The sequence below is a fragment of the Meriones unguiculatus genome, chromosome 3 (genome assembly GCF_030254825.1).
Source record: "Meriones unguiculatus strain TT.TT164.6M chromosome 3, Bangor_MerUng_6.1, whole genome shotgun sequence".
Classification (NCBI taxonomy): Eukaryota; Metazoa; Chordata; class Mammalia; order Rodentia; family Muridae; genus Meriones; species Meriones unguiculatus.
The window spans coordinates 72,986,886-73,012,182 of NC_083351.1; the positions used below are offsets into that span (position 1 = coordinate 72,986,886).

Consider the following 25,297-nt stretch of genomic DNA (forward strand, 5'->3'; position numbering starts at 1 on the left):
ACAAACCATCTGTGCCTTCCTCAAGACAGACTCCAAGTTATGCATTTCTCTTTTTAAACTCCATTTTTGCCATGAAGCATTCAATCTGCTTTCATCTGGCTTAACTTGTATTCAGGATTTGTTTGGCCAGCACCTTTACTGTAAGAAAAGCTTCAACATTTCCTACAGTTCCACAGTGATGGAGTTCTAAGAACACTTCAGAAAGAGTGTCCTTTTCCTTTTTGCCTTTTAATTTTATCTTCATATTTAGCATAGTTCAATGAACTGTGCTAGATTAACTACACTTGTTGATGGCTTTGATAAAGCAAGCATGAGCTTCTCATGATGCCAACTCTATTTCACGTACTACTTCAAAATATAGATTTTTATTAAAGAAGTAGATGTAAAATTATATCTGTAGTTCTTGGGTGGGAGCAATTTAACCCTCTAGAAGACACTTGGTACTGTCTGGAGACTTTTCATTTATCACAGCTTGGAGGAAGATATGACATATTCTATGGGTTCTCCCGTGAATCTGGAGATAAAGAATGGCACTTAAACATCCTCCAGGCCCATCTCTATGGCCTAGTGAATAAAGCGCTTTCTGGTCAAGTATAGAATTTGAATCCCTAGAACCTACCAAAAAAGTCAGGCAGGGTTGGTGGTCAATTTGTAGCCTATAATCCTAGCACTTGGGAAGCAGAAACAAGATTCTTGGAACAAAGCAATTAGCTAGACTAACAAAATCAGTAAGCACTAGGTTCAGAGAAACACCCCATCTTAGTAAATAAAGTGGGGAGCTGATAGAGGAAGACAATGGACATACATGTGTATCCATTCCTGCACTGCGTGGGTGGATAAACATGAGCATGCCTTAACACAAACACACACACACACACACACACACACACACACACACACACATTAGTTGAACCAAATGTAAATAGGGTCAGGACTGAAAAGCTCTGAGGATATCATTTACTGTGGCGTTTTGAAGATGTAAAGGCATAAAAGGCAAAAAAGGCAAAAAATGTTGCTGGGACTGCCTTCAAACTGTGATAGCTTGATGAATTTCCTTTGCATTCCAGGGAGATGGAAAAACTGCAGAGGGGTGACCAAGAATTCAAACAATCTGCAAAGATGTAAAGGCAAAAAAGAAGACTCTTTTTTATAAGCAGAAATCTATAACAGTGCAATAAGTTGTATTTTAATTCAACCTATTTTCACTAAAGGTTAAGTAAAACATCATTAATGCATCTGAGATGTGCAACCACAAACCCACATGTCATAGAAATATTAATTCCAGATTTCTAGTCATTTCACTCAGTTGACTATTATTGGTGAGCACTTAAGCATTTGACTAGATAGAATCCAGAAAAATGTTAAAACATTGACATGCAGAACACTTACATGGTTGTTCTTAACTTACAAATTAAAATCAGGGGGAAAACTGATGTGATTAGTGACATGAAAAAACATTCTGATGTGGTAAGAAAACTTTAGAGATTAAAATTTAAGTGATGACCTAAAAACACTGAAGAAAATGTCCATGTAAACACTGAGAAGGGCCTCCACACAGAAAGAGCGCCGTCTGACCTGGCTAGCATTTTAGCAGAATGGTAAGAGGCTCAGCTCACGTCACTGTGGGTCCGCTGAGAGCAACGGCAGTTTACATGGCACGGGTGCCACTGAGAATGATAAACCCTGACTGGTTTCAGAAGGTCCCTCCGCTGTGGTGCAGACACCTCAGGAGAGAAGGAATAGGCACAGTCCCCAGCAGGGGGTCTGCAGTTCTTCACTGACTAACTGTCTCCTCCTGCCCTCACTGCTGGGAGAATAATTAACTCCAGAAGCACTTGCTGTCCAAGGCTCCCATCAGCAGGTACTGTCACCAGTTTCCCTGCCCTTGCTCAGCCTCTCCAGGTGAAATTAATGGCCCCTCCCCCGTGAATACTCATTGCCAGGCTGACATGTAATGGATGCAAGGTGACTAGAAATCACGGAATCCACACCTAACCTGCAGGTGATTTTGAAAATGAGGCTGCTGATTCCTCAGTGACAGATACAGAAGTTGGGTCCCCAGCAGGATTTTTGAAAACGTGGAGAAAGCACATGAAAAATTAGGCAGCACATCTCCAGTACTGTCTACTTGGCAGGTTGTTTGAATTCTTGGTCACCCCTCTGCAGTTTTTCCATCTCCCTGGAATGCAAAGGAAATTCATCAAGCTATCACAGTTTGAAGGCAGTCCCAGCAACATATCTAGAGAAATGCATTCTAGCAAGGATGGCTAGTTGCTTCCCAAATCTTGCCTATTCCTTTTCCTGGCATTGTCTAATGTGGCTAAGTAAACAATTTGTATGAGTCAGACTTTTACCCTGTGACAAAGATTTATGTTTCACATAGTTAAACCATACCAGTCAGTCGCCGATGAATCTAAGTAGCTTGAGTTTCTGCCCCTCAAGCTTGTCCTTTTTGACCAGACCTGTCAACCAGATTATCAAAACAACACAGAAGAACAGGATGTCATCAGAGACAATGCTCAGGCCGACAGGAAAAAATCAGGCCCAAATTATCCAGACTGGCTGCGCACACACATACACATTTGTGTTGTCACTGTTGTCTGTGTGGTGTATGTTCTTGTTAGGATGGGTATATGTACATGTGTACATGCAGATGTGCTCTCCTGTGAAGGTCCAAGGTCACTGCTGGGTGTCTATCCTTGATTGTGCTCCACCATTAGTTTTAGAAACAAGGTCTGTCATCAAACTTGAAGTGTATCTGCTCAACGCATGCCAATGAGCTTCACAGACCCATCTGTCTCTGCTCACCCAGTGCTGGGGTTACAGGAATGCACCACCACCTCACCTTTGGTGTGGGTTCTGGTGGTTTAAGCTTATGTTCCTGTGCTTTTGAGGAAGGCTCTTTATCAACGGAATCATCTCTTTATCAACTGAATCGTCTCCACGGCACTGATTCCACATAAGACAACACAACCCACAGAATAACAACCCTCATTAACATGGACATGACAGCCAATATACATACCATCAGATCAAGGTCAACAATATATAAACATAAAACTGAATATCAATATTTGATTTCATGTGAATTCAAATGCAATTTGCCATACTAAAAGATTAACAAGAAAAGGGATTGATAATTACACAGTGGGCAAACATATGGCAAAATTCAACACTCATTTAATGTGAAAAGTCTCAGAAATTTTAGAATATAAAACAATATACTTATGTTGGTAAGATAAAGAAAGCTTCCAACAAATTCAGTGTTTATTATAGTGAAAGTGGATGTTCTCCTTCTAAAATCAAGGCACAAGATTCACTTTTAACTACTTTCATAGACTTTTGTACTTGTAATTTTAGCCAAGGAAGGCTTATAAGAGACTTAAAAGAATCACAGGAAGTAAAACTGTCTTTATCTCAGACTGGGGGTGTAGAAATTTGTCAGGAACACACAGAGAATCTAACCTCGAAGAATATGTAACCTGCAGTAGTTGCATTTCTCCTCAGCATGGCAAAGTACCTGGCCAAAGCATCTTCTGCGAGGAGAAGTTTCTTTGGCCTGTCCTTTGGGAGATTTTAGCCCATCGTGGCAAGGAAGGCATGGCAGATCAAGCTCAGTCTGTGTCACCAGGAATGTGAGCCATATGTCACCATATTTCATGGTAGGCACAAAGCAGGGCATGTTCTAGGTGCAGCATTTCGTACGTATGCAGTGTCATTCAAGCTGTTGATCAGAGAGGCCCTAGAGATCTCCAGAACAACAAAAGCTGTTGCCATTGCCCTGATTACCCACCACAGCTCACAGTAGAAGACCGTTGCTGAAGACGTCACATGTGGCTACAGGACTTAGAGAAACAACCAGGAAACATCCTGCTGATGGCTAGCTGTCATAGTGCCGAAAGGTACTATGGAATTTAGTAGGGGAGAAAAATACATACATAGAAACATACATACATAAATGCACATATACATGCATAATGCAAGATCATGCATATGCTATACCAACTTATGCCACTGGTGCAATAATTGTAGAACTATTATGGAGCAAATTAACTGTTTTCTGATTGGGTTTGAGGCTAGATTCTCAGGAGGGAATTACATGCCTGATAATGTAAACCCAGTAAAGAGCTCATGGCTCCAAAGGTCATAGACACTAAGTAAAACATACCAGTTATTTTGTTAGATGATCATGCTGTCAAAGACTGTCAAAGCAGATGCTGAGCCTGATGGCCAACTGGCGGGCAGAGTGAATGGAATTTTATGTAAGAAGTGGAAAATAGTAAGAGCTGGAGAGGAAAGGAACTCCACAAGGAGAGAAACAGAACAAGAAAATTTGAACACAGGGAACTTCCCAGAGACTCATACTCCAACCAAGGACTATGCATGGAGATAACCTAGAACCCTGACAATGCAGCCACTTCTGATGAGAACTGATAGACTAAGATCAGAAAGGAGAGGAGGACCTCCCCAATCAGTGGACATGGGGAGGGGCATGCATGCAGAAAGGGGGGGAGGGTGGGGCTGGGAGGGGAGGAGGGAGGGGTTTATGGGGGGATACAAAATGAATAAAGTGTAATTAATAAAAGTCAAATAAAAAAAAACCTTCTCTAAACATTTTTGTTGATACCCACAGATCTGGGTTGCATTTAACTTTGGTCAGAGAAATATTTTTGTTTGCAATGGGCAACCGTCAGCAATAAGAAAAAATTTCTCCAAGTACTGAGAACACTAGGCTGGGTAGTCAGCCATAAACAAGACATCTGTATCAGATATCCCACCAAGGGTCAGGTACCACTATGGAAGACAGAGCTACCCTAAGACATAGGAGGAAGCTGGGTAGGGATGCTATGAACTGCGCTCATCTGGACACTGCATGGCTATTGCACTCAGACTCAAAGTGACTATAGTTACCTGCCCAAGATCAAGACAGGCAAAAATCTGATGTGGAAAGGGTAGATAATCTCTGAGGATCTAGTAGCAATCAGCAGTTCCTGGGAAAGAAAGATTCAGTCTTCTTTAGAGGATGCGGCCACTGATAGGGTTTCATGCTCTGGTGAATAGGCTCTCACCCATGCATACATGCATACACCAACTAGAATTAGTAGGTAATACATATTAAAAAAATCATAAAATCGAGAGGGGAATGTGTGAGAGAGGAAACGGGAGGAACTGGATGAATGAAATGGAAAGTAGATACGATTGTACTTCATTGTATGCATGCATAAAATTCTCAATAACAAAAACAAATTTAAAAAAGATGTAGAATATTAATGTGTGTGTTGTGGTGGGACTTACAGCTTCATGTTAGCACATCTTCCTGGAATGCATAATGACCTGGGCTTGACCTACTCTACAAATAAACAGAAGGTAATGTAGAAAACAATAAAAAGATAATATAGAAATAAAACTTCTTCCATATACCAACAGTGAACAATTGGAAATGAGATGTTTAAGTGTGTGCAGGAAAAATATTAAGTACTTGGGACTAAATTTCACAAAATACACACAAAGCTTATACTGCATATAGAAAGTCCAAAATTTATAAAGTTGTAGCACATCTAAAGAAAGAGAGAGATTCTGCTTGCTTAAAAATAAAAATGTAGGCTTTTTGTCCTTTGCTTTACAGAAGGTTTTCAGTTTCAAGAGGTCCCATTTATTGATTGTTGCTCTTAGAGCCTGTGCTGTTGGTGCTCTGTTCAGGAAGTTGACTCTTGAGCCAATGAGTTCAAGGCTCTTCCACACTTTTTCTTATAACTGATTTAATGTGTCTGGCTTTGTGTTGAGGTCTTAGATCCACTTGGAGTTTAGTTTTGTGCAGGGTGATAAGTATGGATCTATTTGCATTTTTCTACATGTAGACATCCAGTTAGACCAGCACCATTTGTTGAAGATGCTGTCTTTTTTCCATTTTATGGTTTTGGCTTCTTTGTCAAAAATCAAGTATCCATAAGTGTGTGGGTTTATTTCCGGGTCTTCTATTAGATTCCATTGATCCACCATTCTGTTTCTAGGCCAGTACCATGCAGTTTTTATTACTGTTGCTCTGTAGTACAGCTTGAGATCAGATACCTCTAGACCATCTGTTGTTGTACAGGATTGTTTTAGAAATTCTGGGTTTGTTTTTTTTTTTTCCATAGGCAATTGAGAATTATTCTTTCAAGTTCTGTAAAGAATTGTGTTGATATTTTGATGGTAATTGCACTGAATATGTAGATTGCTTTTGGCATGATGGCCATTTTCACTATGTTAATCTTACAAATCCGTGAACATGGGAGATCTTTGCATCTTCTGATATCTTCTTCAATTTCTTTCTTCAGAGACTTGAATTTTTTTCAAACAGGTCTTTCCCTTGTTTATTTTATGTTATTAGTGGCAATTGTGAAGGGTGTAGTCTCCCTAATTTCTTTCTCAGCCCTTTTGTCTTTCATATACAAGGAGTGTCTTCCTTCTTGCTTAGCCTCTTTAGTCGTACAAATTTTAGTGTGTTTATCTTATATTATATTTCTAATATCCACTTATAAGTGAATATATGCCATGTGTGTCTTTGTGCTTCTGGGATACCTCACTCAGAATGATCTTTTTTAGTTCCCACCATTTGCCTGCAAATTACATGATTTCCTTGTTTTTAATTGCTGAGTAGTATTAAATTGTGTAAATGAGTAATTTCTGTATCCACTCCTCAGCTGAGGGAAATCTGGGTTGTTTCCAGATTCTGGCTATAATGAATAAAGCTGCTACGAAAAAGTGTGAGCAAATGCCCTTGTAAACTTGAGCCTATTTTGGATATATGCTTAGGAGCGGTATAGCTTGATCTTGAAGTAGCACTATTCCTAATTTTCTGAGAAAGGGCCAGATTGATTTCCAAAGAAGTTGTACAAGTTTACATTCCCACCAGCAGGAGGAATTCTCCACATCTTCTCCAGCATGTGTTGTCACTTGAGTGTTTTATCTTAGCCATTCTGATGAGTGTAAGATGCAATCTCAGTGTCCCTTTGATTTGCATTTCTCTGATGACTAAGGATTTTGAACATTTCTTTAAGTGTTTCTTTGTCATTCGATATTCCTCTATTGAAAATTCTCAAAAAAAATTTTTTTCTGTTTAGCTCTTTACCCCATTTTTTTTCTGGGCATATAATGAATTCTTTTTTCATATATTAATTACAGTTTATTCACTTTGTACCTCAACTGTAGCACCGTCCCTCATTCCCTCCCTCATCTCCTCCCATGCCCCTCTCCAAATCCTCCTCCCCTTCCATCTGACCATAGCTTATCAAGTCTCATCAGTACTGGCTGCACTATCCTCCTCTATGGCCTGGCAAGGCTGCTCCCCTGTCCATCCTGTTTGTCTTTCTGAGTGAGGATTGTACCCCATTTTTTAATTGGATTACTTGATTTGTTGCTTTTTAACTTTTTGAGTTCTTTATGTATTTTGGATATTAGCCCTCTGTCAGATATAGGGTTGGTGAAGATCCTTTCCGAGTCTGTAGGCTGTACACCTAAAGAAGCTAAGTAAGAAGGAGGACCCTGGTTAAGATGATCAATCCTCATTCAGAAAGGCAAACTGAATGAGCATGGGAAGAGGAAGAAAACAGGGAGCAGGACAGGAGCCTACCACAGAGGGCCTCTGAAAGACTCTTCCCAATAGGGTATTAAAGCAGATGCTGAGACTCATAGCCAAACTTTGGGCAGAGTGCAGGATATCTTATGAAAGGAGCAGGAGCTAGAAAGACCTGGAGGGGACAGGAGCTCTACAAGGAGAGCAACAGAACCAAAATATCTGGGCCCAAGGGTCTTTGCACAGACTGATACTCTAACCCAGGATCATACATGGAGATAACATAAAACTCCTGCATAGATGTAGCCCATGGTAGCTCAGTCTCCAAGTGAGTTGCCTAGTAAGGGGCTATCTCTGACATGAATTCAGTGGCTGGCTCTTTGATTACCTCCCCCTGAGAGGTGATTAGCCTTACCAGCCCACAGAAGAACACAATGCAGCCACTCCTGATGAGACCTGATAAGCTAGAGTCAGATGGAAGGGGAGGAGGACCTCCCCTATCAGTGGACTGAGAGAGGGGCATGGGAGGAGATGAGGGAGGGAGGGTCAGATCGGGAAGGGATGAGGGAGGGGGCTAGAGCTGGAGTACACAAAGAATAAGTTGTAATTAAAAAAATAAATTGATTTTTAAAAAATAATAAAAATTTAGGATTTCAAAAGTGTAAAATATTTCCATATTTAAATTCTTAAATTCATGATAATCAAAACACAATTCAAATGGACAGTGTGTGTGTATGTGTGTGTGTGCTCATTCATGTTCCTACGTATGCAGGTGCATGTGTATGCATGAGGCTATGGCAACAGAAGTCATCCTCAATGCTTCTCCTCAGGAGACATTCACCATGCTTTTAGAGACAGGATTTTTCATTAGGACGTGGGGCTTTCCAATATTGGTAGACAGCTTGGCCAGTGAATACAGAGATTCTCCTACTCCACCTTCTCAGCATTTAGATGACAAGTGTGTGCAACCATGATTAGCTTTTGTGCACTAAAGACTGAACTCATGTCTTTTTACTTGTATGGTAATCACTTCATCAACTGAGCTCTCTCTCAAGACCTCCAATGGATATTATAATGGAAAATGATAGCCTAAAACAAAATGTATATGGAGGGACAAAGGATATAAAAGAGACAAAATTTTTTTAAATAAAAAAACAAAATTGAAAAACTCACACTCCTTGGTCTTGCAAGGAAGATGAAATAGTCATTAGTATGAAAGCAGATCAATAAGGAAAAATACTCAGTTCACAAACATAATCAAACATACTTGGATGACAGAGGGGAATATTTGCAACAAATTGTTCTCAAAGAACTGGAGACAAATCTGGAAAAAAGAATGATTTGACACCAGAGAGAAAATTTACTACAAACAGATGATGGTGGGAACTGCTAAGGAGAGGACTGAGAGGGTAATAGCACCTGTAGCTCTTTCAGAGGACCCAAGTTCACTTCCCAGCACCTACGCGGTGGTGCACCGCCATTGGTAACTCCAGGTCCAGAAAACCTTCTCTTCTGACCTCTGTAGGCTTTATACATGTATGTAGTTGTAGGGCTTGTACACAAGCAGAACACCCTTATGCATTAAATAGCAATAAACCAATCTTTTAAAAAAACAACCACTAAAAATAACAAAGCAATCTTGGATGTATAAGTAAATGTTCTCAAAATACATGTGTGACCAAAAAAAAATGTAACTTGGGATTTTAAAAATATCTCATAAAATTTGATAACCAGAAGCCAGTCAATACCATAAAAACTGGGCAAACAATTTGGACATTTTTAAAAGGAAAAATAGAGGAATGCCCATAAGTACCTGCAAAATACTTGATTTCATTTGATTCATCTCAGAAATGCTAGCTAAAACCTCAATGAGCTGCCATTGCATTCACTGGCAAAAAGCTAAAATTTAAAGACTGCAGACTCTAAGAGTTGGTAGGAATGCAGAACAGCATGACTACTCTGAGAGACAGCATGGCAGATTCTTATACATTAAGCATGAATCGAGGTTTTCTAGACACATTAGACTTTTCATTGTTAGGTAGTTGCTCGAAAGAAAAATATGTCACACAAAAAGATTTGTGTATAAATGTCCATAGCATCTTTATTTATTATAGCTCAAAACAAAAACATGATGACTGTATCACTAAAATATAGTATATTTATTAAATATATATAACATAAATATATATATATATAAATATATATAACACATGCAATAAAATGAATTAATTTTAAAAACATAATGAATGAAAAAATTTCAGCACTTAATGCATGCAATGTTACTCTAATACCTGATTCTACAAAAACGAAATGTCAATCTATGTGGCTTAAATAGACAGGAGTATTTGCTTGGACCTGACAGTTGAAAGAGAGGAGAAGTGATCAGAATAGCAAATAGTCTATTGGTTTGGTGGCTACATAGGACATTAGTCAAAATGTCATCAAGCTGTTAAGTTAAAATAGATTCATTTGATTGTACATGGATAAGTACAATTGAGAGTTGCCTTGTTGGCTTTTTTTTTTTTTTTTTTTTTGTAATTATCACATTAAATTCTGGGCCAAACACTACATTAAGTGGGGACTGCATGTAAAGAAAAAAAAATACATATTATGAAGTAACATGTCCTTTAAGATTCAAATGAACCTATTTTAACTTCACAGCTTGATGACTTTTGACAAACGTCCTATGCAGACACTACTTCACGGGACTATTTGCTAATTCTGAATCATTTCTCCTCAGCTCCAGCTGGAGGCCCAAGCAAACACTCATGTCACATTGCATGTGGTAAGTGTTGGCATTTTTTCATTCATTCTATTTTTGAAGTTAATTCATTTTAGGGACATACATTCTCTTTTTTAAAAACTATGTTCTATGACTTTCAAAAGTAGCAGCTTCACTTTAACAATTCGCTTTTACTTATTCTGTTCAAAAACTATACTTTAATGTCTAACATTAACAGTTAGTGAATTGACAGTCAGCCAGGGACGATGTTATCCTACTTTAGTTCTCTGTTGCTGTGATAAAATGCTGACCAAACCCAGGTTGGAGTAGAAAAGGGTTTGTTTCAGTGTGTGTATTATATTCCTTCACTGAGTAAAGTCACACAGGAACTCAAGGCAGGAACCTGGAGACAGGATTTAAAACAGAGGCATGCTTGGTCATGAATCAGAGGCTGTGGAGAAACACAGCTTACTGAGCCTGCATTCTTGAACAACTCACCAACACCAACCCAGCAGTGTCATTGACTGCAGTGAGATGAACCCTTTCACATCCATCACTAATTGATAAAATGTTGTACAGAATTGCCACAGGCAAATATGATGGGGGCATTTTCTCAATTAAAATTTCCTCTTCCAAAACAATCCTGGCTTATGTCAAGTTGACAAAGAACTAACAAAGATATCAAGGGTGTGGGTACCTCACTCTCAGACTTCTAAGATTGTGCCCCAGGACTGGCTCACTCAGAGTGCAGGCCCTGTCTGATAACAGATGACACAAATAGCATTTCTAACAAATACTTAAAAGTTTAAATCCCGTCAGCTAAAAGGAAGAAACATACCCACCAAAGCTCAGGAAAAACAAAAGGAGACTGTTGATACCCAAGCACAGGGATCTGATGGAGGTGTGAACTTTGATTATGATGAAGCTCCCTTTGTAGTGTCTTGAAATTGCCCTTACTATTAATATGATGAATATATAGGAACTCTCTACACTCCAGACTGACTCAATGCAAATCATTATTTAGAAAGGCAAATTTGATATATGTATAAAACATGGAGACAGCCTAAAAGGATGAAAATGCAAGAAGTCTCTGCTATCCTGTCAGGCTTCCATTTGTAATGTACTTGGAAAATATCATCTAAAACTCAGTCCACCACCCCCTGATGGGGGTGCAGCCTTACCAGGCTACAGAGGAAAACAATGCAGCCAGTCCTGATGAGACTTGATAGGCTAGGGTCAGAAGGAAGGAGAGGAGGACCTCCCCTCTCAGTGGACTTGGAGAGGGGCATGGGAGGGAAAGGGGGATTGGGAAGGGCTGAGGAAGGGGATGAACAAACTGTAATTTATAAAAATATAAATAAAATTTTTAAAAAAGAATTAAAAAAAAAACAAACTTAGTCCTTCCTAATGCACATATTTCCTTACGGATCCCTGTTTGTTGTTCCTGTCAAAGCCTGTAACACTTACCTGTGACCACATGCCTTTTCAGGCCTCTTGATTCTTGCTGCTTTCTATAGTCTTCTGACTCTACAACATTTTTTCTGACCCTACAACATTTTCCTAAACACTGCTTTCAGCCAAGTTCCTCACTTGGCATAACATGTGTTTAGGATGACCCAGCCCCATAGAGCTGCCTCAGCATCAACATTGCTTTTCCTCAAGATCGCTATTTGTTGACTCAAACAAAGAGTTATCATTGGAAGGAATGCAGACACAGGAATAAGGGGATCAAAAATGAGCAGTTAGGTCTCCTTGTACTGATGCTGGGACATGTTCTGACTTTGGGTAAAAGAGCAATGGCTCTGGGTCTTTGCTTTTATCTGACACAAGAGACTAGCAATCTCTAACCTTTCCACTGAGTATGGGAATTTGAGATTTCATAATTGTAGAAATTCAGAAGCCTTTAAAGAAGATGTATCCACAAGAATACCTCTTCCTTTTATTGTTATCTTTCACAAGCTAGATCAATGTTTCTCAACCTGGGGATCATGAGCTCTTTGGGGATCAAATGACCCTTTTACAGGGGTCGTTCATAACCATCAGAAACATCAGATATTTATATCATGATTCATAATAGTAGCAAAAGTACAAGTATGAAATAGCAATGAAAATAACTTTATGGTGTGTATGTGTGTTTGTGTGTGTGGGGGGGGGTGACCACACGATGAGGAACTGTATTAAAGGGCTACAGCATCAGGAAGGTTGAGAAACAGTGTGCTAGATCATCAAGTGTGGCAACAACACTATTAACCAAAACAATATAAGTCAGCAAAGTTTTCTCCATCTATTTGTCATTTTTCATACATTATGACCTCTGTGAGGATGGTCATCATTGTCCCCACTCCAGAGGAAGCTGAAGTGAAATGAGGACACTGGTAACTTATCACTGAGGCAATTGATTTTTATCAGGGGTTTTTACTAGATTTCATCTACCTCTTCACTGGTGCCAGAAAATTTCATGCCCAAGTTAACTGATGTTACACACTAATGGCAATTTTGCAATATAATGAAAACAGGCAAGATTATAGCATGTGCTGAATTTTGATCTTTTAAGTCATTAATCTTTTTCTTGTACCCAAACATGTTTAGGCAAATCAGGCAAAGAAACCTTAATGATTTGGGTATGGTGCGCTGGGGCTCTGTGTGATTTCCAAATCAGTTGTTTAGTAATTTATTGTCCCAGTTTGATTTTGGAAACGATTTTCAGTTTCTACTAGATATGAATATTTAAGACCATATTATTATTTAAACCCAATCTTTATCCTATGATACTCAACACATCATTCTTCAAGATTCAAATAGAAAGTGGCTCTGGATGTCATTACACAGATGAATTCTGAAATGTAAGGAATTGAGAGCTCTCTCAAAAATGTATTACATGCGGCTGCAAACACACATACATACATGGACTGAAGAAAATGTGCCCACAAATTATGTTCACCAAATTATTCTTTGTGATGAAATTTCAGGACAGTTATTAATTCATTAAAGAAGGAGAACATGACAGAGAGGAAACTGGAAAAGGGGTGAGGGAAAGAAGGACAAATATACTGACTTCTTTGTTTATTCACGGTTAACTTATAGTTCCTTATATCTCTAACACAATTTTCTTTCAAGGACATCCCCTACTATCCATTTCCTGCTGAATGTGCATAACAAAATAGATACAGATGTTGGATAAGTGAGTTAGAAATGAACATTTTCCTTAGTCCTAGGAAATCAAGAGCTTGGAGTTTGCAGCAATTTTTGCTTCTACCTCCTGTCCCACACGGGCTTGGGTTGTGCATGAAAAGAGAGATCCTGTGACTAGTATCAATGAGACAAAGAAATGCAAGTTCTCTAATCCCTGGGCCAGGCGCCAGCCTTTCCACTGTATGGGGCCTTTGGCCAGAAATCCCACTGTATGCTGGGCCCAAAGCCAACCCAGACTGGATACAATGAGTTTCACAGCCACCTTTTCAGAGTTGACAGCAAATGTTGGGGCACCAACAACCTTTGATAAGAGCTCCAACTTTCTCTTTCTAACATTTCTACCCCACAGTAAGACAGCTTTACTCTTTTTCTCTTTAATTTATAAAGCGGTACTCTCTTGAAGCTTGCTTAGTGCTTTGAGAGACTCGGTCTCATTCAGCTCACTACTTATGGTGAGAAGTGGTGGGACTGGAGGCCAACAACTAGGAAATCAATATTCTCTTCCTGTTCTCAATGAAAGAGAGAAAGGGGGAGAACACCACACCACTTTATGCAACAGTTCATTCTACTGCCGAAATCTCTAGGCAAAGTCTCACATGAATATTCTTCCTTAGATTAAGGGAGCTGGTTTTGAGCTTGGCAAACCTGGCTGTTTGATTCCTAATGAGTTGTTTACTTAGGACATCTTCTGTCCTCTTAAGACCAGGGACTTTTGAAAGGCTAAATACATACACAAACTGATTAATACTAGCATTCCTTGTTGAACTTTCTGGCTGTTTCACATTTAAATATTGATTTTTGTTGTTGTTGTTGTTGTTCGTTCTCTCACTTTTGCTAACTCTTCAAAATGGCAGCAGCTGCAAGGAAGCTAGAAACTTCATGCCAAGAAAGCACCCAGAAGAACATGACATAATTAAAATATTTTTAACCTTATACTTTACTGTTGTTCTTTTTTTTATTTTATATTTTATTATCATCATTTATTACAATTTATTCAATTTGTATCCTGGCTGTGGCCCCCTCTCTCAGCTCCTCACAATCCCACCCTCCATTCCTCTTCTCCCCATATGCCCCTCTCCTAGTCCAGTGATAGGGGACGTCCTCCTCCCCTTCTATTTGACTTTAGTCTATCAGGTCTCGTCAGGACTGGTTGCATTGTCTTCCTCTGTGGCCTGGCAAGGCTATAACCCCCAGGGGGAGGTGATCAGAGAGCCTGCCACTTAGTTCATGCCAGAGAAAGCCTCTGCTCCCATTACTAGGGACCCCACTTGGATACTGAGTCTATAGGCTAAAATCTGAGCCAGGGTTTTAGGTTTTCTCTATGCATATCCTTGGTTGGGCTATCAGTCTATGCAAGACTCCCATAGTTCATGTTTTTTGGCTCTGTTGGTCTCCTTTTGAAGCTCCTGTCCCCTCCAGGTCTTTCTATCGCCCCCTTCTTTCATAAAGTTCCATGCCATCTGCTCAAAGTTTGGCTGTGAGTCTCAGCCTCTGCTTTGATATCTTGATCAATAGAGTCTGTCAGAGGTCATCTCTGGTAGGCTCCTGTCCTGTTCCCTGTCTTCTCCTGCTTCCAATGTCTATTGCATTTGTCCTTCTGAATGAGGATTGAGCATCTTCTCTAGGGTCTTCCTTGTTGTTTAGCTTCTTTAGGAGTATAGATTTTAGTATGCTTATCCTATATTATACGGCTAATACCCACTTATAAGTGAGTATATACCATTTGTGTCTTTCTGCTTCTGGGTTACCTCACTCAAGATGATATTTTCTAATTCCCACCATTTGCCTAAAAATTTCATGATTTCCTTGTTTTTAATTGCTGAGTAGTATTCCATTGTGTAAAAGTACCACAATTTCTCTATCCATTCCTCAGTTGAGGGACACCTAGGTTGTTTCTGGCTATTATGAATAGAGCTGCTACAAATAAGATTGAGCAAACATCTTTTTTGTGTGCTTGAGCATACTTTGGATATATGCCTAGAAGTGGTATAGCTGGATCTTGAGGTATCACTATTTCTATTTTCCTGAGAAAGCACCAGACTGGTTTCCAATGGGATTGGTTGTACAAATTCACATTCCCACCAGCAATGGAGGAGGGTTCCCCTTTCTCCACAGCGTTCCAACATGTGTTGTCACTTCAGTGTTTGATCTTAGCCATTCTGATGGGTGTAAGGTGTTTAGTGTTGTACTTTATAAGCCTTGAGCAGAGGTGAATATTAGGTAGTGCTCATCTGCTGGGGAGACACTGAATCTGACTTCCATTAGAGACACTGAATTATTTAGTAGGAACAAGAGCCCCAATCAGCTATTTGCTGAATGGTTGCCTCTTATGTCCATTCATATTCTCTCTTAAAAACAGAGTGCACATAATTGGCAACTTGTTAATTTCAGTGTTGAATAATTTGGAGGGAAGGACTTACTTTCTGAGAATTAGGTTGGATATAGCACACAATCTTAGAGTATTAAAAAACACAGACACTATAAAGGCCTCATCTAATCACAACCTTCTTTGATTTTAGATCTCGTCTTAAAGTCTTCTAGAAAACAGTTTTCTGATTTTTTATTGCGCAAACTATAAATTAATATCAATTGCTCTCTGAACTCAGATTTCTAACACTCATGTCAGTTTACTAATTAGCTGGTGTACATTGACATCTTTGACTAATCCTGATGATAACTCTAATGAGTGAGGTTGCCCAGACCTAGAAAGACCTAGGCCACACCTGTGGTTCTTAGCTGCACATCTTCAGATGTGAATATACAACCTACGATAGCCATGTTTTCTCTTCTGATGAGCAGGCCTTAAGACCAATTAGAGTGCTAATTGATAATGGCTAAGAGTGCCACTATCCTGCCACTATACATTCCTGTGCCATGCTGGTTGTCATTGTGAGACATAGGCATCACAATTGAAAAATGCAACAGAAGCCAGGAAAGTAAAAAACACAGCTTGGGGGGGGGGGCACTAGAGAGGAGACAAGCAGGGTACAAGTGATCTTCAGGAAGAAATAAGTACAATGGAGGATTTAACTTGGGAGTTCAATAAAATAGGAGAGGGAGGAGAGTAAACAACATTATAGATGTCTGGAAAAGCCCAAGGAATCCTTATTTACTGAAAATTAAGTACAATACATATATGTCTTTGTATACACATATACAGCTTATATGAAGTTATTATACTTGGGTTGTTAGTGTTCCAAGAATTAAAGACTATCTAGCAAAAACCCAGTAAGAAAGTCCACAAACAACATAGGCTATTGCTGTTGCCCTTGCTGCCTCCCAGAGATTGAGGGTAAATAGCTATTTCTGAAGACACCATGTAATTTGGATACAAAATGAAGCATCCTCTCTAAGGACTAACTTTCACAGCACCTGAATGTATTATATTTTTTCCATAATACTAGAAGGTGCTCTGCCAGCTTCCAAGGGAGGGAAGCACCAGTAGTCCTAGCCAGTTACAATGCCATGAGCCATAATGACAGCCAGCCTGGTATAAAAACTCTAAGGTACAATAGTGGTGCTCATATCAGCTCCCAAATAGATCTAAAGGCCAGCTCATCAGAAGAGAAATCACGCCTAGATCGAGAAACCTAACCCAGGGTAGTGAGGTCATAGGTCTTAGAAGAGAACTTTACTAAGCCAGCATTGTTTCTAACTGTACTCCAAATATTTATCCTATCCATATACACACAGATTTAGCCCTCACCCCTCATCAAGGAAACTTCTCTTTGCAACAGATGGAGACCATTATAGAAACCAGAGCCAGCTAAACTGCCGGGGCAAAGCATTGTGGAGTAGCCAGCCGGAAGGTTGTGGTGACAGTTCCACAGCACAATTCCTGCACTTGAGACTCAGGGGCCAGGTGGTGGTGGTGCGTGTCTGTAATCCCAGCTCCTGGGAAGCAGTGGCAGGTGGAACTTTGTGCATTTGAGGCTGACCTGGTCTACAGTGTGAGTTCCAGCACAGCCAAAGCTACACAAAGAAATCCTGTCTCAAAAACCAAGGGGGGGAAAAGACTCAGGGAACATCATAGAATAGGGGGAAAATAACTGTAAGAGACAAAACCAGAAAATCCTCCATGAGATTTTGTCTTCTAGAGATGACAGGGAACCTTCATCCATGACAGATCAACAATATGGCTATCTAAGTAAGACCTGAGGAAGTATGTCTAAAGACATACTAATGGGGGAAATCTCAAGGGTCCTAACACATACACAAAGAACTACAGGCAACTAATGAACGCTGAGAGCAGAGTAAGAGAAATAGTCATCCCCAGAAATGAGACTCCTACTTCGATATTTAATACCAAGTGGTCATTCATAAAATCATATCCACACAAGTAACTAAATAGGCTGAGCATCTTTTATTTATACAAAAAATGTGTGTGTGTCCGTGTGAATGAGTGTGTGTGTGTGTGTGTGTGTGTATGTGTGTTCAAATAAAGATGCCATGATTTCAAGAGGGAACCAGGGGACCTAGTATATCGGAAGGATTGGAGGGAGGAAAGGGAAGGGGAATATGATATAATTATATAAAAATTTGAAAAATTAAATAATAAAAACCAAATAGGTTGAGTTGAGAGAAGAAATTTATATGCATGTTTATGTGTATATATGTATAGACATATATACCAAAATATATCTCTTTCTGTCTTATCATATATGCAAAAGAGAAATAAAAACTGAAATAATGAAACAGGACTCTGTATACAGATTTTTTTTTGTTTGCATAGAATTCATAGAAAAAAATTGTAGAGTGCAAGTTTGAATAGATGAACATCGGTCAGTTCTGTGGCCTTGCTAACATCATTGAGAAAGTTAGTCTCTAATGTATGGTTATAGTCATAAGTTTTAAGTTACGAAGCACCATATATTAGCTTTTCTTCTTAAAAAATCTTCTACTTGGGCTAGCAAGATGGCTCAATAGGTAAAGAAATGTGCTTCCAAGCCTGATGACCTGAGTTCACCAGGAACCCACATGGTAAAAGGAAAGAACTAACTCCATCAAGCTATCCTCTAAGCAGCATACTTGCACTGTGGCATGTGCACACACACAGGAGTACACATGCACACTTTAAAAATTCTACTCTGGCAGCTAAGCAAAAAGGAGGATTCTGGGTAAGATGATCAATCCTCATTCAGAAAGGCAAATGGGATAGTTCTCGGAAGATGGAGAAAACAGGGAACAGTACAGGAGCCTACCACAGAGGGCCTCTGAAAGACTCTACCCAGCAGAGTACGGAAGCAGATGATGAGACTCATAGCCAAACTTTGGGCAGAGTGCAGGGAATCTTATGAAAGAAGGGAGAGAGAAAGACCTGGAGGGAAAAGGAGCTCCACAAGGAGAGCAACTGAACCAAAAAATCTGGGCACAAGGATCTTTTCTGAGACTGATACTAGAACCAAGGACCATACATGGAAATAACCTAGAACCCCTGCACATATGTAGCCCATGGCAGCTCAGTGTCCTAGAGGGTTCCCTAGTAATGGGAACAGGGACTGTCTCTGACATGAACTCAGTGGATGGCTCTTTGACCACCTCACTCTGAGGGGGAAGCAGCCTTACCAGGCCACAGAGGAAGACAATGCAGCCAGTCCTGATAAGACCTGATAGGCTAGGGTTAAAGGGAAGGGGAGAAGGACCTCCTTTATCAGTAGACTTGGAGAGGGGGATGGAGAAAAGGGAGGGAGGGTAGGATTGTGAGGGTACAAGGGAAGGGCTACAGCTGAGATCAAATTGAGTAAATTGTAGTAAATAATAAGTAATAAATTAAATTTAAAAATCTACTCTAGCAGGGGAGTGACATGCACGACTTTAATCTCAGCACTCAAGAGGCAGAAGCAGGGTGATCTCAGTGATCCTCAAGTCCAGCCTGGTCTACAGAGCAAGTTCCAGGACAGCCAGGACTACACAGAGAAAACCTGTCTAGGAAAAAAAATCTACTCTGCTTGCTCTCTATATAAAAAAAAAAAAATGCAGTATGTACTAGTTGAGATAATTTCTGTGGGGAATAATAGCAGTCTAAGTAAGTAAACAAAACTGAAGGACAACAGATTAGAGAGATTAGAACTGATTAGAGGCAGTGGTCAATTTGCCATGAGTGGGAAAGTACAAAATTGTTAAGAACAGCCCCTAACATTCCAGCTTCACAGATGATAACACTGCCCTTTGAGTTAAGGAGCAGAAGGGGACTATTAGAGACAAGCCCACCATTAGAAATCCTGAGTTTGGGGGTCTGTGAAAGATGCCAGAGATGGAGAATGTATTGACCAGCAACAGTTAGCAGAACTGTATACCACAGCACAAATTGGCAGCCATAAATTCAACTTTATGTGTATGTTCAATGAACAATTCAAAAACTATGGGCCAATTGGTAGTCTACTCACAATGTTTCTAAATCAACTCCTGTGAGAAGCTCTCAAAACTGTAATAAAAACATTTTTAGCTGCTGTTCACCCTTTTAAATGGAGTAAAAACAGGAAACTCTGCTAAGGGCTGGCTTTTAATTTTTTCTCGACTGTCCTAATTATACTTTCAGTTGCTGTGATACAACATTGACCCAAAGCAACTTAAGGCAAAAAGGGCTTATTTCAGCTTATGGTTTGTTTTTAATCATGAAGGGAAGTCAAGGCAGGATATCAAGAAATGAAATCTGGCACAGGAGCTGATCCTGTATCCATAGAGGAACACTGCTTGCTGGCTTGCTCCCCATGGCTTGCTCAGCCCACTTTTTTATACAACCCAGGACCATCTGCCCAGGAGTGGCACCACCCACATTTAGATTGGGCCCTCATAATTTATTAATCAAGGATATGCTCCCACAACCTTGCTTACAGATCAAAATGAAGGAGGTATTTTCTCAATGGATTTTCCCTCTTCCCAAATGACTCCACCTTCTGTCTAATTGACAAAATATTAACCAGCACACCAACTTGGGGAAGAAATTATATTTTAGTGATCCCTTATAGCAAAGTGAACTGAAAAAAAGGAGAAACCCTGTGTGTGTTAGTCAAACTATCTCAGTTACCTTCTAGTTCAGGATCAAAGTTGATAGGTTCCCTTTGGTTTTTACACTAGTTGGCCTGCATTCTCTGTCTTGCTGCACATGCACTTCTTTTAATAATCTTTATAAGAAATAACTTTCAGAGAGATGTTTTCCTCTGTTGAAGTTTCAACGTCTTTATTTTTGCTGCATTTTGTTTTACTACATAGGCAATATTCTTTCCTGTTTTCATTTGATTTGAGCCCTCTGTTTATATGTCTAAGAGGGTGTGGTGGTTTGAATAGTAATAACCCCCATAGGCTCATATATTTGAGTGTATGGTTATTAGGAAGTGATGTGCCTTGAGAGGAGTTAGGAAGTGTGGCCTGGTTGGATGGGTGTAGTCTTCTTGGAGAAAGTATGTCTCTGAGGGTAGGCTTTGGGGCTTCAGAAGGCCAAGCCAGTCCCGGAATCTGTCTTGTACTGCTGCCTGCAGATCCAGATGTAGACCTCTCAGTTACTGTGCCAGCACCATGTCTGTCTTGTGCCATCATGCTTCCCACCTTGCTGATAATATACTAAACCTCTGAAACTATAAGAAAAACTCAGTTAAATACTTCCTTTTATAAGAGTTGCTGTGGTCATGGTATCTCTTCACAGCAATGGAACACTGAGACAGTAGGTCAGTGCTATCTTTATTTCTCCCCTACCTGCAGCTATTTTCAATTATTCTGGTGTTGTTTTACCTGTGTTAAAAACAAACTGGGAACCTACCTCTAATTTCACAATCATATCCTGCAGTCTTGCTCCAAAATTCTCTTATGTGTACTAATTTTGATTTCCTCCTTAGAGAATAGTATAACGATAATTTTGACATATTTGTTATATAACAAGTCATAAAATAAGCACCAATCTAAGTTTTGTTAAGAAAGAAACAGATTCATATTTTTGTAAGGCAAACACAGAACAAACACAGGGACATAAATAACAAGACGTTAAAATTATTCTAATTTTTTTAGGAACCAAAGAGTCAATTTACAGACGCCTCTCACCATGTCACAATAGGTGTGGACCTAATTTTTCAGATTGAATCTCAAACCTCCAAGAGGTCAAGCTGGAGTTTGAACCAGACTTAACTATGAATATACTTTGGTCCCTTTTATGTATCCCTTCCCAAATTTTTCCTTATATTTCTGCCTTACATGTAACATTTTGCTCACAAAGATCATTTTCTACGGGAGAATCTACTACTATTACGGTGGCAGGCCGACAGAACAGCAACCTGTTCTCCAAACATTTACCTTTCTAGCCATACATCACTGCATCTCTCCATCCTCATCAGAGCAGCTTCTTTTCACAGTAGACGACACTTAATTCAAAGACCTACATCTGGTCATTGTAGTGCCCATCTCTAAATGGGATATCTATATTACTCCCAACCCTTGAGGCTCAAGGTTTGACTTGGAAGAGGAAGCAGAAAGACTGTAAGAGTTAGAGGTGGCTGATGGACATCTAGGTTGTTTCCAGATTCTGGCTGTTATGAATAAAGCTGCTATGAACATAGCTGAGCATGTGTCCTTATGGTAGAATGGAACTTCCTTTGGGTATATAGCCAGGAGTGGTATAGCTCTGTCTTAAGATAGACTGATTCCCAATTTTCTGAGAAAGGGCCATATTGACTTCCAAAGTGGCTATACAAGTTTACGCTGCCACCAGCAGTGGGGGGGGAAGGGGGTTCCTCTTGCTCCACATCCTCACCAGCATGAGCTGTCACTTGTGGTTTTGACCTTGGCCATTTGACAGAAGTAAGATGACAATCTCAGGATCATTTTTATTTGCATTTTCCTGATGAATAAGGATGTTGAGCATTTATTTAAATGCTTCTCAGCCATTTGAGAGCCCTCTTTTGAAAATTCTCTGTGTAGATCTGTACCCCCATTTTTAATTGGATTATTTGGTTTGTTGATGTCTAGTTTCTTGAGTTATTTATATATTTTGGAAATTAGCCTTCTGTAAGATATAGGGTTGGTAAAAATCTTTTCCCAATCTATTGGCTGCAGTTTTGTCCTATTGAGAGCGTCCTTTGCTTTACATCTTTTCAGTTTCATGAGGTTCCACTTATTAGTTGTCTATTTTAGTGCCTGCACTATTGGCGTTCTGTTCATGAAGCTGTTTCCTGTGCCAACGTGTTCAAAGCTCTTCCCCACTTTCTGTTCTATGAGGTTCATTTGTAATGATTCCTAATGATGTTCTATATACTCATAGATGGATACCTTCCCAATTGTCATCAGAGAGGCTTAATCCCGAAACAGATAGAAACAGATTCAGAGACCCACAGCCAAACATTAGGCAGAGCTCATGGAATCCTTTGGAAAAGGTGAATTAGGAAAGGATTGTAGGAGTCAGAGGGGTCAAGGACACCACAAGAAAACCCACAGAATCTGGATTCATAGGGACTTAGAAATTGAATCATTTTACCTCTTTCCTCTCAAAAACTTGGTCATCAACATATACTGTGGATAGAACCAACTCTGGATCTAAAAGTTCAGATTAACAATAGCAGCAAAAGCACAATGAAGTAATGTTTGTGCACTGATTTATTAGTCTCTATAGTCCAGATGTTGCTAAGCATGTTATACTTCCATACTAGTGCTGAAAACCACTGACACCAACATAACAGGTACTAGTGAGACATTCAGAACATGAGTCATATTCCCAGGTTAACCTTTCTAGACTTTAAAGGGCTTTAGGGGGCTGTTTTGTCTTTCTTCACTGTTCAAAGTAGGGAGTTTGAAATGAGAATAAGTGCTGTGTGAGGACGTTTTAGTTCCATCATTCTATGATTACACAACATAGTTGGAGCCCCTCCAACACCACAGATTAAATTTTTGGTTGAGTTAAAGAATTCAATATGCTTTTAGCCTGTCCCAGTAACGTAAAGGAATGAATAACAAATTGTCAACCCAGTTGGCAGTCTCCCTTCAGACAGAGATGCTGAGCTGTTAACTATTGCTGGGTGACTGAGTTGATGGCTGTAAAAATCAGGAGGCTGAACTGGAGGATCATGATGTTGAGGCCAAGATGGACTACACAGTGACACCTTATTTCCAATATAAAGGTGTAAAGAGGAAAAAAAAACATAATTTATTTGTTTGAAATTGTGCAGGGTGAACAAGCTCATCAAAGTGATTGCATGCTGCTGTGTGGTATGAACCTGAACATCCATGGCTTCTTCTCTCACTCATGTGAAAGGACCACAGGTAGAATGGCAGGAATAGGTGTAGGCTGGCCAGGCATCTTTCTTTCTCTGTATCTCTCTGTGGCTTAAACTTTCCCATCATGATAATGGGCTGCAAAAGGATCCATCAATAGATTTCTACCAGCTCAAGTCCCATCACCAAAAGAGGATAAACCCAAAGTCAGGATAGAAGGGGTCTGAACCAGTCTTCAATCTCAGAAAATTAGGGTTCAATAGTGCCTGTTATAGTGATCTTTCTCTTCTGGGTTGGGGGAGGGCACAATCATGACTACCACAGAGCAGGGACTGCTATGTTAGCCTATAGAAGAGCTAAGCCCAAAGTCATGTTAAATAAATAAATAAATAAATAAATAAATAAATAAATAGATGATGTAGCTCTAGTTAAATCTGTGTTAATGGTAAATGGGACTTCTAATGTTACCTAAGAGAAGAGGAGAGAGGGTCACTTGAATCTCACAGGGAATTCTAGTTATTAATTCCTCTTGCCCCATCCTGCATGTAATCTTAGGAGATACTAGGGTATACAGGAGGTGGAAGTTATGGAACAATGGAATGCTCATTTTTGGAATGTTTGTGAGTCCATCCTATGCCCCGATGCAGCTGCCTAGCTTGGAGACACCCACCATGCTATTTAGTGTTGTCAGCTTGGTAGCATCTAGAATCATCTCGTCGGAGATTGACCTCTGGACATGTGTGTGGGGAACTGTCTTGGCTGTGATTGAGGTGGGAAGACCTGTCCACTGTGGGTTGCACTATGTTAGGGGATGGGAGCCTGAACCATGTAGGTGGAGAGAGAGATGAGCAGCAGCCTGCATCCACTGCTCACGATGAAATTTTAACACGTTTCCAGCTCTGCTGCCTTACCTCCTCTCTTTCTCCCTTAACTAGTTTTGCCAGAATAGTTTATCACAACACCAGAAAAGAAACTAAGGCACCTATGATCCTCTAAGTAATGTTTCATCCACACTTCTACAAGTTACTCCCAGAGGCTCATTGTTTATAAGGCGGGACTTGAGTGGAAACCTTTGGCCTGCCATTGGTGCTCTGTTTCGGGCTGATAGGTGTTTGTTTCTATCCTCCCAGGAAAATCATGCAACAGAAACATAAAACTACTACCAACTGGAAACACTCATGTGGATTTGAGACTCAAAGCATTTGTGCCATGAAGCACCCAGCTCTAGTTTATAAGGCAGATTTCTACAGAATCTGCAAATTTATAAAATTATGAGATGCAGAATAAATCTCTGAGAAATCTCTATTCTTGTATGTACCTATTAAATCTAATGACTTATACACTCTTCTACTATGATCCACACAGATGATAATTACTATTTCTTCTTTATTGAACATTTACTCCTTACTTCTTTTTGGACAAGAAAAACAAGATGGAAAATATGAGTCTAACTTAGGTCAAAGTTAAGAATTCCATTATCTCAGTATCACTATTCTACTGGCTATTTAAATGGACATTTTGCATTTGACAATTGAGTATAGAGTTCTTACCAGAGCTACTGAGAGTAGTTATGGCCTTTGGTCCTGTTTGCCTGTGCCACAGGAATGAGTGTGTCATTGGAAGAGAGAATGGCT

The 25,297-nt window shown here is 39.8% G+C and overlaps 1 long non-coding RNA gene across 1 annotated transcript in view; it reads left to right on the top strand.

The window, feature by feature from the left end:
* Positions 1-25,297, top strand: part of LOC132653089 (uncharacterized) — a 39,377-nt gene that overhangs the window by 2,071 nt on the left and 12,009 nt on the right. The window contains exon 2 of the long non-coding RNA XR_009590758.1: positions 10,296-10,340. This is a non-coding gene — a long non-coding RNA (uncharacterized LOC132653089). The remainder of the gene's footprint in view (positions 1-10,295; positions 10,341-25,297) is intronic.